Raw genomic sequence first — 11,354 nt, 5'->3', positions numbered from 1 at the left:
TAGAAGATTTTCTACAGCAAAGTTCAAAAATGCTTCCACCCCAAACTCATATGCCTTCGATCTTCTATCCGAGTGCATCCATGACTTATCCATCTCCGACACTATAACCTATTATTTATAATAAAGTGAAAATACAGGCAATGACCATCACTATAGCAGATTATACAAAGATCTAATAGCAAGTAATACACAACAGAGACGGCGGGTTTTAAACAAAAACAGATGTATTTGGCATATATAGACGACGGATTTTCAACAGACGTCGTCTAATATAAGTAATACAAACGACGGTTTATGAAAAAACCGTCGTTGTATACAACGACGGTTTTTTCATAAACCATCGTGTAATCGTCGTCGTATGCCTAAAAAGGCATCGTGTCTCAGTTTGTTTTCAAGAACCCAAAATCCATTAAGAACACAACATATATATGAAACCAAGCAAGAAACCAACATATACATGAAACCAAGCATGAAAACAATAAATCCATTCCCAATTCAACATAACATAGGGTGATTAAAAGATCCGACAAAATTAAATCCATTCCCAATTCAACATAACAGATAATGTAATCCATGAAATCATTAAACAGAAAATCCATGAACCCATACCTATAAGCACATTATTAACAGATCGCAAAGCATATACCTAAAACCCTTTAACAAAACAACCTAATATCATTCAATGAATTTACAAGGGGAAGATAGGGTTTGTACTTACAGGTTGGACGAGCTCACAGATTCGACGGAGCCTGGAGAGTGCAACTTTTAATTAGAGCAGAAGTGAGAGAGCGAAATGTTATGTTGCGCGAAATCTGAAAATTTTAGGGTTCAGGGTTAGAAGTATAAGAATAAGAGCCAAATCTAAAAAATTTAGGGCGCGCGAAAATTTTTAGAGAGCGCGCTCTTTAAAACGTCAAAAGAAAAACCATGGCGAAAGTTCTACAAGAACCGACGTAAATGTAATATTCCACGACGGAAACATTGAACGTAACGCCGTTTATTTTGACGCTTCATTTTTCGGATTAATTTTAAATTTATTTTGAATATTTTGATATAAAGACGACTGAAAAACCACGTCGGGGTTAAGAAATTGAAAACGTTGTAAATTATAATAGACGACTTACATATTAAAATGACATCGTTTAAAGTATAAACCATGTCGGATATTTTACTGCACGACGTAACATATGTATTCCACGACTCAACCACCGTCGTTAAAAATTAATACCCTAAACCCTTAAAACTAAATTATATAATTTTAAAAATTAAGTTTATAAAAGGGTTTATGGTTTTACAGCCTAATATATACCCTAGACTACCCAAAAATTATACTTTAAAAATAAACCCCAATAAATAACAACCCTAATCTCTAAACCCTAGACTCTAAACCATAAACCATAAAACTAGAAGTGATTTTATGACTCATCAAAACAATTTTGTTTTGGATGGTCATTTTAAATTTTTGTTATTCAAAATGAATTTTTTCAAGGTTTAGGGGAAAGAAAATATATCAATGACTTCATAGGAGTTGACTTTGCATTTTTCTGATTTATTTTAAATTTATTTTAAATATTTTGATATAAAAATAATAAAATATTCTTATCACAACAACAAACCACGTCGGTGTTAATAAATTGTAGACGTTGTAAATTGTAATAGACGACTAAGTTGTTAAAATGACGTCGTTTAAATGAGAAACCATGGCGGATATTTAACTATCCGACGTAAAATATATATTCCACGACTTAACCGCTGTCGTTACAAAGTACTACCCTGAACCCTTAAGAAATTGAAGACGTTGTAAACCATAAACGACTCAATTGTTCAAAGAACGTCGTCTAAATATCCTTTTACGTCGGATTTTTTTAAAACGAAACAACAAAAAACGACGATTTTTGACTTTATTAGGTCGTTGGAAAAGTATTACACGTCGGTTAAGCAATTTGTATGTTTGTTTTTTTTTTTAATTTAAGAAAACCTCAACAAATTTTTACATTATATATTATAGACAAAATTTGTACATTATACATAAATATCAAGTGTTCAATAATTCCCCTATTCCAGGTGAAGGCAAACAAACTCTGCCCATTCATTCCGGACTTCATCAATTGCTTCTTGGGGGTATGGCGCTTCCTGTTTTCCCTTGGCATACTGCATAAACAATGACTATTAGGGTTTATAAATAAAGAGAAATTCAATCACAGACGATGATATTTTTCATAACCGACGTAGTATATCTATTCAACGACGGTAATTTTACATGACCGTCGTTGATAATACAAAAAACGACGTAAAATGTATGAAGGTAATTTCTTCTTACCTTCTTCTCAAACGCCAAGGAAGGATCCATGATGATGTCCCTCATGAAGCGCATCACATAATACCCGCATTCGACACTGCTGGGTTGCTTTGGTGTGCCTGACAGAGTTTTCCAAATTACTGCCTTACGGCCTGATCTGGCTATGTGAGAATTATAAATTTTTATAGCACTGTTCACGATGTTTTTGGCCTCTTCATCGACCACACGATTTCCGGACAGAGGATCCAAAAAATAGACGGTTTCCCTCTTTGCTCTCACAATCAGCAAGATCCAATGACGGCTGCACAAAATTAATATAAAAACGACGGTTATTTACAAAAACGACGTATTATAATATTTCACACGACGAAATAAAGTAGCAATCGACGACATTATATATTTATCACGACGATAAATAACTACCGACGTGGTTAGTAGTTTCAAACGACTCAATAAAATAAAACACCGACGTGGTTAGTTTATACGCTGTCATTTATTGAAAATCATAAAAACAAAATCCTGTTAAGGAGACTAACCCTGGATTGTAAGGCATCATGAAAATCTGTTCACCGTCAGTCCTCTGAAGTCGAGCTGCTACCAGTCGTGATCTGTCAGCTATTGTGCCAGAGTTGGCATTAACTGTAGCAGGGTCGATAAAGCCAACCATGCTGCACATATTTGCTTGTTTCAAAAGATCGTGTAAGTACCTAAATATATAAAATAATATAAACAAGTCAGCACAAAAAAACACACGACGATTATGTATAACAAAACGACGTATTATAAAATTTCACACGACATACTGAAATAGACAACGACGTTATAATATATTTATCACGACGGTACATACTAACGACGTGGTTAGTTAGTTAAGACGACGCAATAACGACGGTACATACTAACGACGTGGTTATTTTAGAATGACAAACCTCATATATACAGCAATGACCGTAGCTCCTATTTCTTCCATGCCTGCAAATTGTGTAATATCTTCAGGCAGGAGGAAGGTATCGCGTTCTAGACCAAACACCTCCTTATCAATTGTAAAGTTCAGGGTCTTATCCTGAGGCACGAGTGTCGTTTCCACATAACGACAAAGGGATTTTAAAGAAGATGGCGCCTCCATATTTGAATAATCAACAACTTCAAAAACTTGTTTAAAGAAATAAAAAAAATGACGTGGTAATTCAATAAAAACGACGGTTTAAGGAATAAAACGTCGTCTGAAAAGAATTTAAACGACGGTGAAAAAACCGTCGTGGTCAATAATTTATTACGTCTTAGAAAAAAATTCCGCCGTCTAAGTTGTAAACAAACGACGGTTTAAAGAAAAATATCGACGTCTGAAATTTTGAAAAACAAATAAAAAAGGCAAAGTTATGTGAACATACCTGGTCGTCATGCTTTTCTTCATCTTCTTTCTCCTTTTCATCTTGTTTTTCTTCTTTCTTCTCTTCATCTATTACGTCGGGAATGACTAACCCCGTCGTCTAAAAATTACAAAGTTTTAGAAATAACGACGTTTAATGGCGTGTAAAACAAGTAAACTAAATACGACGTGGTATTGAAATACAAACGACGGTTTATTTTTAAAATCGTCGTGGTATGTATTTCAAACGACGGTTTTATTAATAATAACGACGTCTAATAGTTTTAAAAAAAACAGAGAATTCAAAGTTCAGATATGTTACCTTTTCTTCTTGATGTTTCCCATTTTTGGCAATATCATCCTCAAAATGTAGGGATCTCACATCACCTCCAGAGCAGCTTGCTTTGTCAGACATTGGATTTTTGGGACTTTAGCTAATTCTTGGTTTAAGCATGCTTGGATCAAAATTGGGAATTAATTGAGAAAGCTGACTCAGGAAATGCTCCCTCTCAGCCTCTACCAATTGTTTGGTTCTAGCCTCCATCCTTAAAGCCTCTTCCCTTGCCTTAGCTTCCATCTTTTTATTCTCTTCTTGAAGGAGAACTCTTAAACTGTCCTTTAAACGGTCGTCAAAGCTCATCCTCTGTGGTTTGGGTAAATTGAAATATTGCCTTGGGGAAATCCCAGCACCTACCCCTCTCACTCTGCCTGGATGCTCGGGGCCCAAAGCCATGGTTAGCACATCATTGCTGCCAGATACAGTGACTTTGCCTTCCGAGACTTGTTTTTGCAATTCATCCTAAAATAAAGATATATAAAAAAGTAAGAACAAAAAACACACGACAGTTATTTATATACAAACGACGTATTATATAATTTCAGACGACGCAATAACATATAAATCGACGTTATTATAATTTATCATGACGGTAGTTATACCGACGTGGTTAGTTTTTTAAAACGACGAAATGAATAAACCACCGACGTCTTATGCTTTATTTACAGATAACAGAGGGATGATTCAATATTCACACCTTTAACGACCTTGTTTAAAACATTTCGACGTAGTAATTTAATACAAACGACGCGAAAATGAACCACCGACATCTTATGCTATAATTACAGAAAACAGAGTAGTGATTCCTGATTTAGACCTTTAACGACGTTTTAAAAAAAATTTCGACGTGGTAATATCATTCGCGCGACGCAAAATATAACATAAGTCGTAATAAGAATTATTCACAGTTTAATAAAAATTTAAAACAGAGTGAGTAGGCTTACAATTAATTTTGCTTTCTCTGCCACCTTTGGATCCGGGATGTTACCATATTTGTCCTGTCTAGCTCTCTTCCATAAGGTAGATCGATCAATTTCTACCCCAGGCATGGTTTCCTCCAATTGATCCTCCAAACCAGCATATCCTTTTCGAGACAATCGATGATTGTACTCAAGTTTCTCCCTAATCTGTGCATGTTGAGAATGCACAGACTCAAAATCTTTGGATAACCTTGAAGCTACAAAGGCATCCCATTGTGCTTTCTCTATGAATTTATATGTTTCAGGGGGTTGGCTTAATCTCTCCCTGTCATTGGTGTATGGAAGGATATAATGCCTCGTTAGTGTAGACTTGAAATCCTTCCATTTCTTGGCGGCAGAAGCTAACACAGAGTTCTTGCCCCCTTGACCTACAACAAAAGCAATGTCAACTGCTTCCCAAATCTGCTCCTTTATATCCTTGGGGATTTGAGCCCATTTCATGTCCACAAGTGGAACTCTGGAGCGTGCCAACACACCAATGTAGGACTGCATCTCACTATGTGCTTGGCCAATTCCTTTCCCCATTTTATTGTACTCAACAATTGGCCTGAGTTTCTGAAGTTTTCTCTTCACAACACGAGGCATTGTGCTCATACCTCGACCAGACTTTGAATCATCAGAGATTGTTGTCGTGCTGGTTGGTTCTGTCTCAGCAGATGATGAAGCAAACTTCATCTTCTTCGAAGACTTCATCTTCTTCGAAGACTTCTCTTGAGGAGTTACCATTCCAAGCTCCTTACCTCCATTTTTCTTGGAGCCAGAGTCCTTACTTTGGTCATGGTGAGAAACTATTTTTACAGACAAAACTGCAAGTGAAAATATTTCAGGAAAAGATTAAGAACACAAACGACGGTTATTAATAAAATACGACGTATGATATGATTTTAAACGACGCAATGAAATAATCTCAGACGTAATAAATGTTTAAAACCAAGGTAATTAAACAACGACGAAATAATATAAAATAAGACATAATAATAACTTATTACGTCGATATTTACCGGACGACGTGATAATTAACTATAAACGACGAAATATTTATATAACGTCGTGGTATTGATGTTCACACGACGTCAATAGTAATATACCGTCGTCTATATAAGGATCCAAAACCCTTCTTTCTTTCTCTGTGAATGTTTGATTGCAGATTTGATTTTTCTGAACCATGGTTTTTGTTTTCTAATTTGATAAAATACAAGGCCAAGAAAGAAAGTTTTGGAATCTTATATAGACGACGGTATTTTAATATGACGTCGTGGTATTAACATTCACACGACGTAAAACAATAAGATAATGTCGTCTATATTAGATACCAACCCTACTTTCTTTTTCTTTATATTTTATCAAATTAGGGAAAAACAAAAACCATTGTTCAGAGAAATCAAACCTGCAATTAAACAAGCAAATAAAAAAAAGACTATAATTTTAAAAACAACTTTGTCAATTTTCAGACGACGCTAGAACGACTGACGAACCGTCGTGGTCTACATATTTAACCACGTAAATAAGAAGCTACCGTCGTCTTATTTAGTTGAGGTAGTTGTCTTCAAAGTTGGAAACTTTCCCTCTTTGTCTGTATATTTTATCGAACTTGGAAAGAAGTAAAATGATTTTGGCCAGAAAAAAGGTAAAAAGATTTTTCAAACAAAAAACGTATGAGCATGCAAAACAGCAACCAAAATAGTGAAAATGAAAGCTTACCTTTTGCGTGCAATGAAAGCAAGAGGAAGACGATGTTTAAGTTCAGAGACGACGAAGAAGACGAGAGGAAGACGATGAGATACTCTGACAGTGCTCTGACAAGGAAAAAAGTCTAAAAGTTTTCTCTGGGAGATTGAAATTTTTAATCGGGTTTGGAAACAGTGCATGTGTAAGTCAGGTAGACGAAAAGTTGCTTACATATAAAACCATTTCAAAAAAATAATACGGCGGTTACATATAACTACGACGTATAAATTACAAAATACGACAGTACATTTAACTTCGGACGTGGTAAATAAATACGACAGTAGTGTTGTAGGTACCGTCGTAGTAAACTCAAAAATTAAAGTACATAAGTAATAACTCGCGTCATGGTAGATTATTTAACACGTCATTTTTATTAATGTACCGACGTGGATTTCTGTAATATACGTCGGTTATACCGACGTTGATTTTACAATTTAAACGGCGATTTTTTTATAAGGACCGCCGTTGGTTTTAAAAATTTATTCTATAAATTTGTCGCTTTCATTCATTTTCGGTTTACATTTAGGGTTCCAAGTTCTTCCTCTCTCAGAGACACTGTCTCTCACGTCTCAAAGACAATAATTTGGATGTCTTTCTCAAAGAGAAATTGAGCTTACTCGCATCAAATATATGTCCACAAGAAGAAGCTTGTCAACTAGCCTTCTCACTTCCTTGATCAAGCCTGATAGGACACTTAGTGCTTCTAAATACTCCTTGCTTTCCATCAAAAGAGATGCAAGACTGGCCTCCACTCGCTGTCGAAGGAAAGTTCACTTCTCAGGGAAATCTGAAGATCAGATGTGCCTGATCCTCTGCTTGATTTTCTTGGCTAAGAAGATCCGTCAGATTTGTGATAGCCTCTTCCTTTATCCGTAGAGCTTCAGAAGAAGAAGATGGGTTTCAAGAATGCGATAAAGAATAGAAATGGCTTCAGATGGCCTCTAAAGCATGAGCAATCGAATCAGTAGTTGCTTTGAACTATACAAGTCCTGCAGAAAGATAAAGGACCAAACTGTTAAAGAAACTGAAACAACGGCGGTTTTCTGTTCTACCGTCGTCTTTTTTCGTCGTCTATATTAAGGTAAGATGGCGGTAGATTTATAATTACCGACGTAGATTATTTTGTTAAACGTCGTTAAGTGTACTACAACCGACGTGGATTTTATTTTTAAATTATAAATAGAGTTTTTTTTCCCGAATTCTTTCAGTTTTAGTTTTCAATTACAAAGCGTGATAAATAGATTTTTCTTTCCCGAGGAAATTTAAAATGAGGAAAATTAATGTTCTAGAATTTGTAAACTAACACGACGCAATATTACTAACCCGAGGAAATTATAAATAGATTTTGCTTTTCCGAAGAAATTTTAAATTAATTCAGTTTGAAACAACGACGGTTTTTTGTTATGCCGTCGTTTTTAACTAACACGACGCAATATTTGTTTTGCGACGTGGAATCTTTTTATTTAACGTCGTTAGGTTTAATATAACCGACGTGGATTTGAATTTTTAAATTATGAATAGAATTTTTTTTCCCATGACCTTTCAGTTTATTTTTCAATTACAGTGCGTTATAAATAGAGTTTTTTTTTCCGGAGGAAATTTAAAATGAAGGAAATTAATGTTCTGGAATATGTAAAGTTTCTTTTTTGGATGACAGATTTAAATAAAATAAGAATATAAAAACAACGACTGTTTTTGTGTTACTGTCGTCGTTTTTCGTCGTCTTAAGTAAGACTAAGACGACGTAATATATTTGTTGAGCGACGTTGATTTGTTTTTTAAACGTCGTTAGGTATAATATAACCGTCGTTGAAAATTGTCTCTCTGATTGCAAATTTGCAACGACGTTAGGTATAATATTTGTAGATACACAAACGCACACACATCATCAACTTCCAAAAAATTGTCTCTCTGATTGCAAATATATGTCATCTGTTAAGATTATGATGTGGAACAGAGTTCCATCTGGTAAGATTTCGTAACCCTTGGGATCTCAGACAAATCTGATTATGTCGGCGGTTTTCTATATAAACCGTCGTGGTTATTTCAATTCTTGTCATTAAGTAGATCTACCGACGTAGGATAAGAAAATCAAAGAAAAAAATTGTTAACAAAAATTCTTATTAAGACGACGGTTTAAATTAAAGGTACGACGTATAAAATTAATAAATACGACATTAAATTTTATAGTACGATTTAAAGATAACGTCGTAGAACTATACGAGAATGACGTCGATATATTTATATTTTCCGTCGTTGTACATTAATTTAATACGGCGATATTTTGTATTTTAAAGCCGTGGATTTGTTTGTAATTATACGGCATCTTATACGAAAACCTCGTCGTGTTATTTTATGAGTAAAAACGGCGATTTTTATTGAAATCGTCGTCTTTACTTTCTACGTCGGTCGATTCATAACTTCTGCCTTTCTTTGTTGGCTTTGATTTTACACTGCGGAAATCTGTTTCAAATAGACGTCGGTTGTTTAATTAGGTACGTCGTTGTTTTTGAACAGCCATTTGAATCTCCATTTTTTTAGTTGTCTAAGGTTGTATTACACGACGGTGTTTTTAGAACCGTCGTCTTTTTAAAAACCACGACGGTTTTCACTTAGACCGTCGTTGTTTTCTGGTCGTCTTTTTCACTTTTTGTAGTAGTGTCTAACTCTAGGTCTCGTTCTAGGGTAGAGGAAGAGGCTGCAAAGGAATGCCTTGCAGGAATATGTCTCTGGGATTGACCAAGTGTTGATAACTGTTGTAACTGGACTGTTGATTTTTGAGGAGTTTGATGACCAAAATTAATTTTTACAGTACCATCTAAATATTGTTGTATGTAATCTAAATCATTTAGACTACGTTGGATGGGGACTGGAGGAATCTCAGTGGTTAGGGTCCAATCAACAGGAAGGGTGACATTTGACCATTTGATAGAGTGAGGAACTCTAACAGTAGCATCAGGCGTATGACTTTGGATTAACAATGTTTGACTCTTTGGGCTCTTTTTTAAGGCTTGGAAATTCATATTGGTACTTGTAACTTTATAATAAATTCTATAGACTAATGCTAAGGGTTGGCTTCCTGGCAAGACCTCATAACCCTCAGTTTTAATATTTAAAGTAAGAGTTTTTGAGATGTGTGTATCACTCAGGCTAACAGTGAAATCTGGGTAACAATCAAAATGAATTGGGTCATTAACAAGACTAGACTCAATAACTCCTAACGTACTATCGTTGAAATTAGTAAATCTAGCATCACGCAAACAGAGAAAGATTGAAGCTTTTAATCCTAATCTAGTTAATGGTAAAACAAACTCAAGAGTAATAGTCACCTGTTCGTAATTGAGTCCAAATATAATTCTATTACCAACCCAATCACCATTGCTAAATCTTACTTTCCACCAAACAGTCATTTCATTCCCCCAGCACCATTTAAGAATCTGAAATACTACAGAGACATCCTCCATGAGACCCATTCTATCACCATTAAGCCAATCAAAGACAGAGATAATCCCCACATCATCCTTTATCATTCCCTTTACATTCACCAAATAATCAGTGAAAATGAGTGGAGTAGTCATCCCTATGATCTCAAAGTTCCCCAATCAGAACTTCAATATAGTTATTATGATTATATCGAAGCATGGTATTCTATCTTAGTTCACTAAACAGTTGATTTCAGTCATTCATGGTTTCTAAATTTTGATAGCAAATTCAAGAGTCCCTTTCCTTATTGGTTCAATCACTGGTGGGAAAAACATGGCCCGGTCATTGATCTATTTCCTCCACCAATGCAAGATTTAGTTAATTATTTTACTAACAAAAATAAGTTCAAAGAATCTGAGTTGTTATTTCCCAACTTTCTCCATTTTGTTGCCAAGTACAAAGTCCCTTGGATCCTCAAATGGTCTTATCAGGTTAATTGGGAACCCAGAGTTCTATTTCGCCATATTTCAATCAAATGGTGGGATAAATTTAAACTTGAGCGTATTGCAGATTATATTTATGCTGATTTTCCTCCAATCAGGAATCCTCAGCCTGAGAAAAAGACATTTCCTGCCACCTCACATGCTTCTCTCCCAATCGAGGGAAAATCCAAGTCTGAGTTACAAGAAATTGCTAGCCAGCTAATGCTTCAAGCCTCACAGATGAATGATGATGGAGATAATGATGCCTCTCCCAAGTCACAGTCATCTACAAGTCAGCCAAAGCCATCCAGTCAAAAGGCTCCAACCCCTAAAATGCGGTGGAGTGATTATCCTAATGATCCAATCCATGAGCAATATCCAATCCATGGTCAAGACCCCTATGATTTCGGTCCTTTCAACCTAGGAGATGATTAAAAGTTGCCCAACATCATGAGCCCTGAGACAAAGCATCTGGACCCGTGCATTCAACAGTCTGAAAGCCTGAGTTCCTTTTGAGATTCCCCAGACAAAGTAAAAGTTGCAGCACTCAGTAAAAGCAAAAGCTTTCGCATGCTCCTACAGTTACTCTTCGCAAGCATCCAAAGTTGCCAACTCATCAATAGTTATCTGAGTCTGTTTTATTTGCTTATTTAAGAAGGCATCGGTCTCAGTTTTTATCAGAATGTAATTTAGTACACTATAATTTTCTCAATTTCAAAGTTCTATCAGTATCAAT

The sequence above is a fragment of the Prunus persica genome, chromosome G3 (genome assembly GCF_000346465.2).
Source record: "Prunus persica cultivar Lovell chromosome G3, Prunus_persica_NCBIv2, whole genome shotgun sequence".
Lineage (NCBI taxonomy): Eukaryota > Viridiplantae > Streptophyta > Magnoliopsida > Rosales > Rosaceae > Prunus > Prunus persica.
This window is presented reverse-complemented; position numbering follows the sequence as displayed.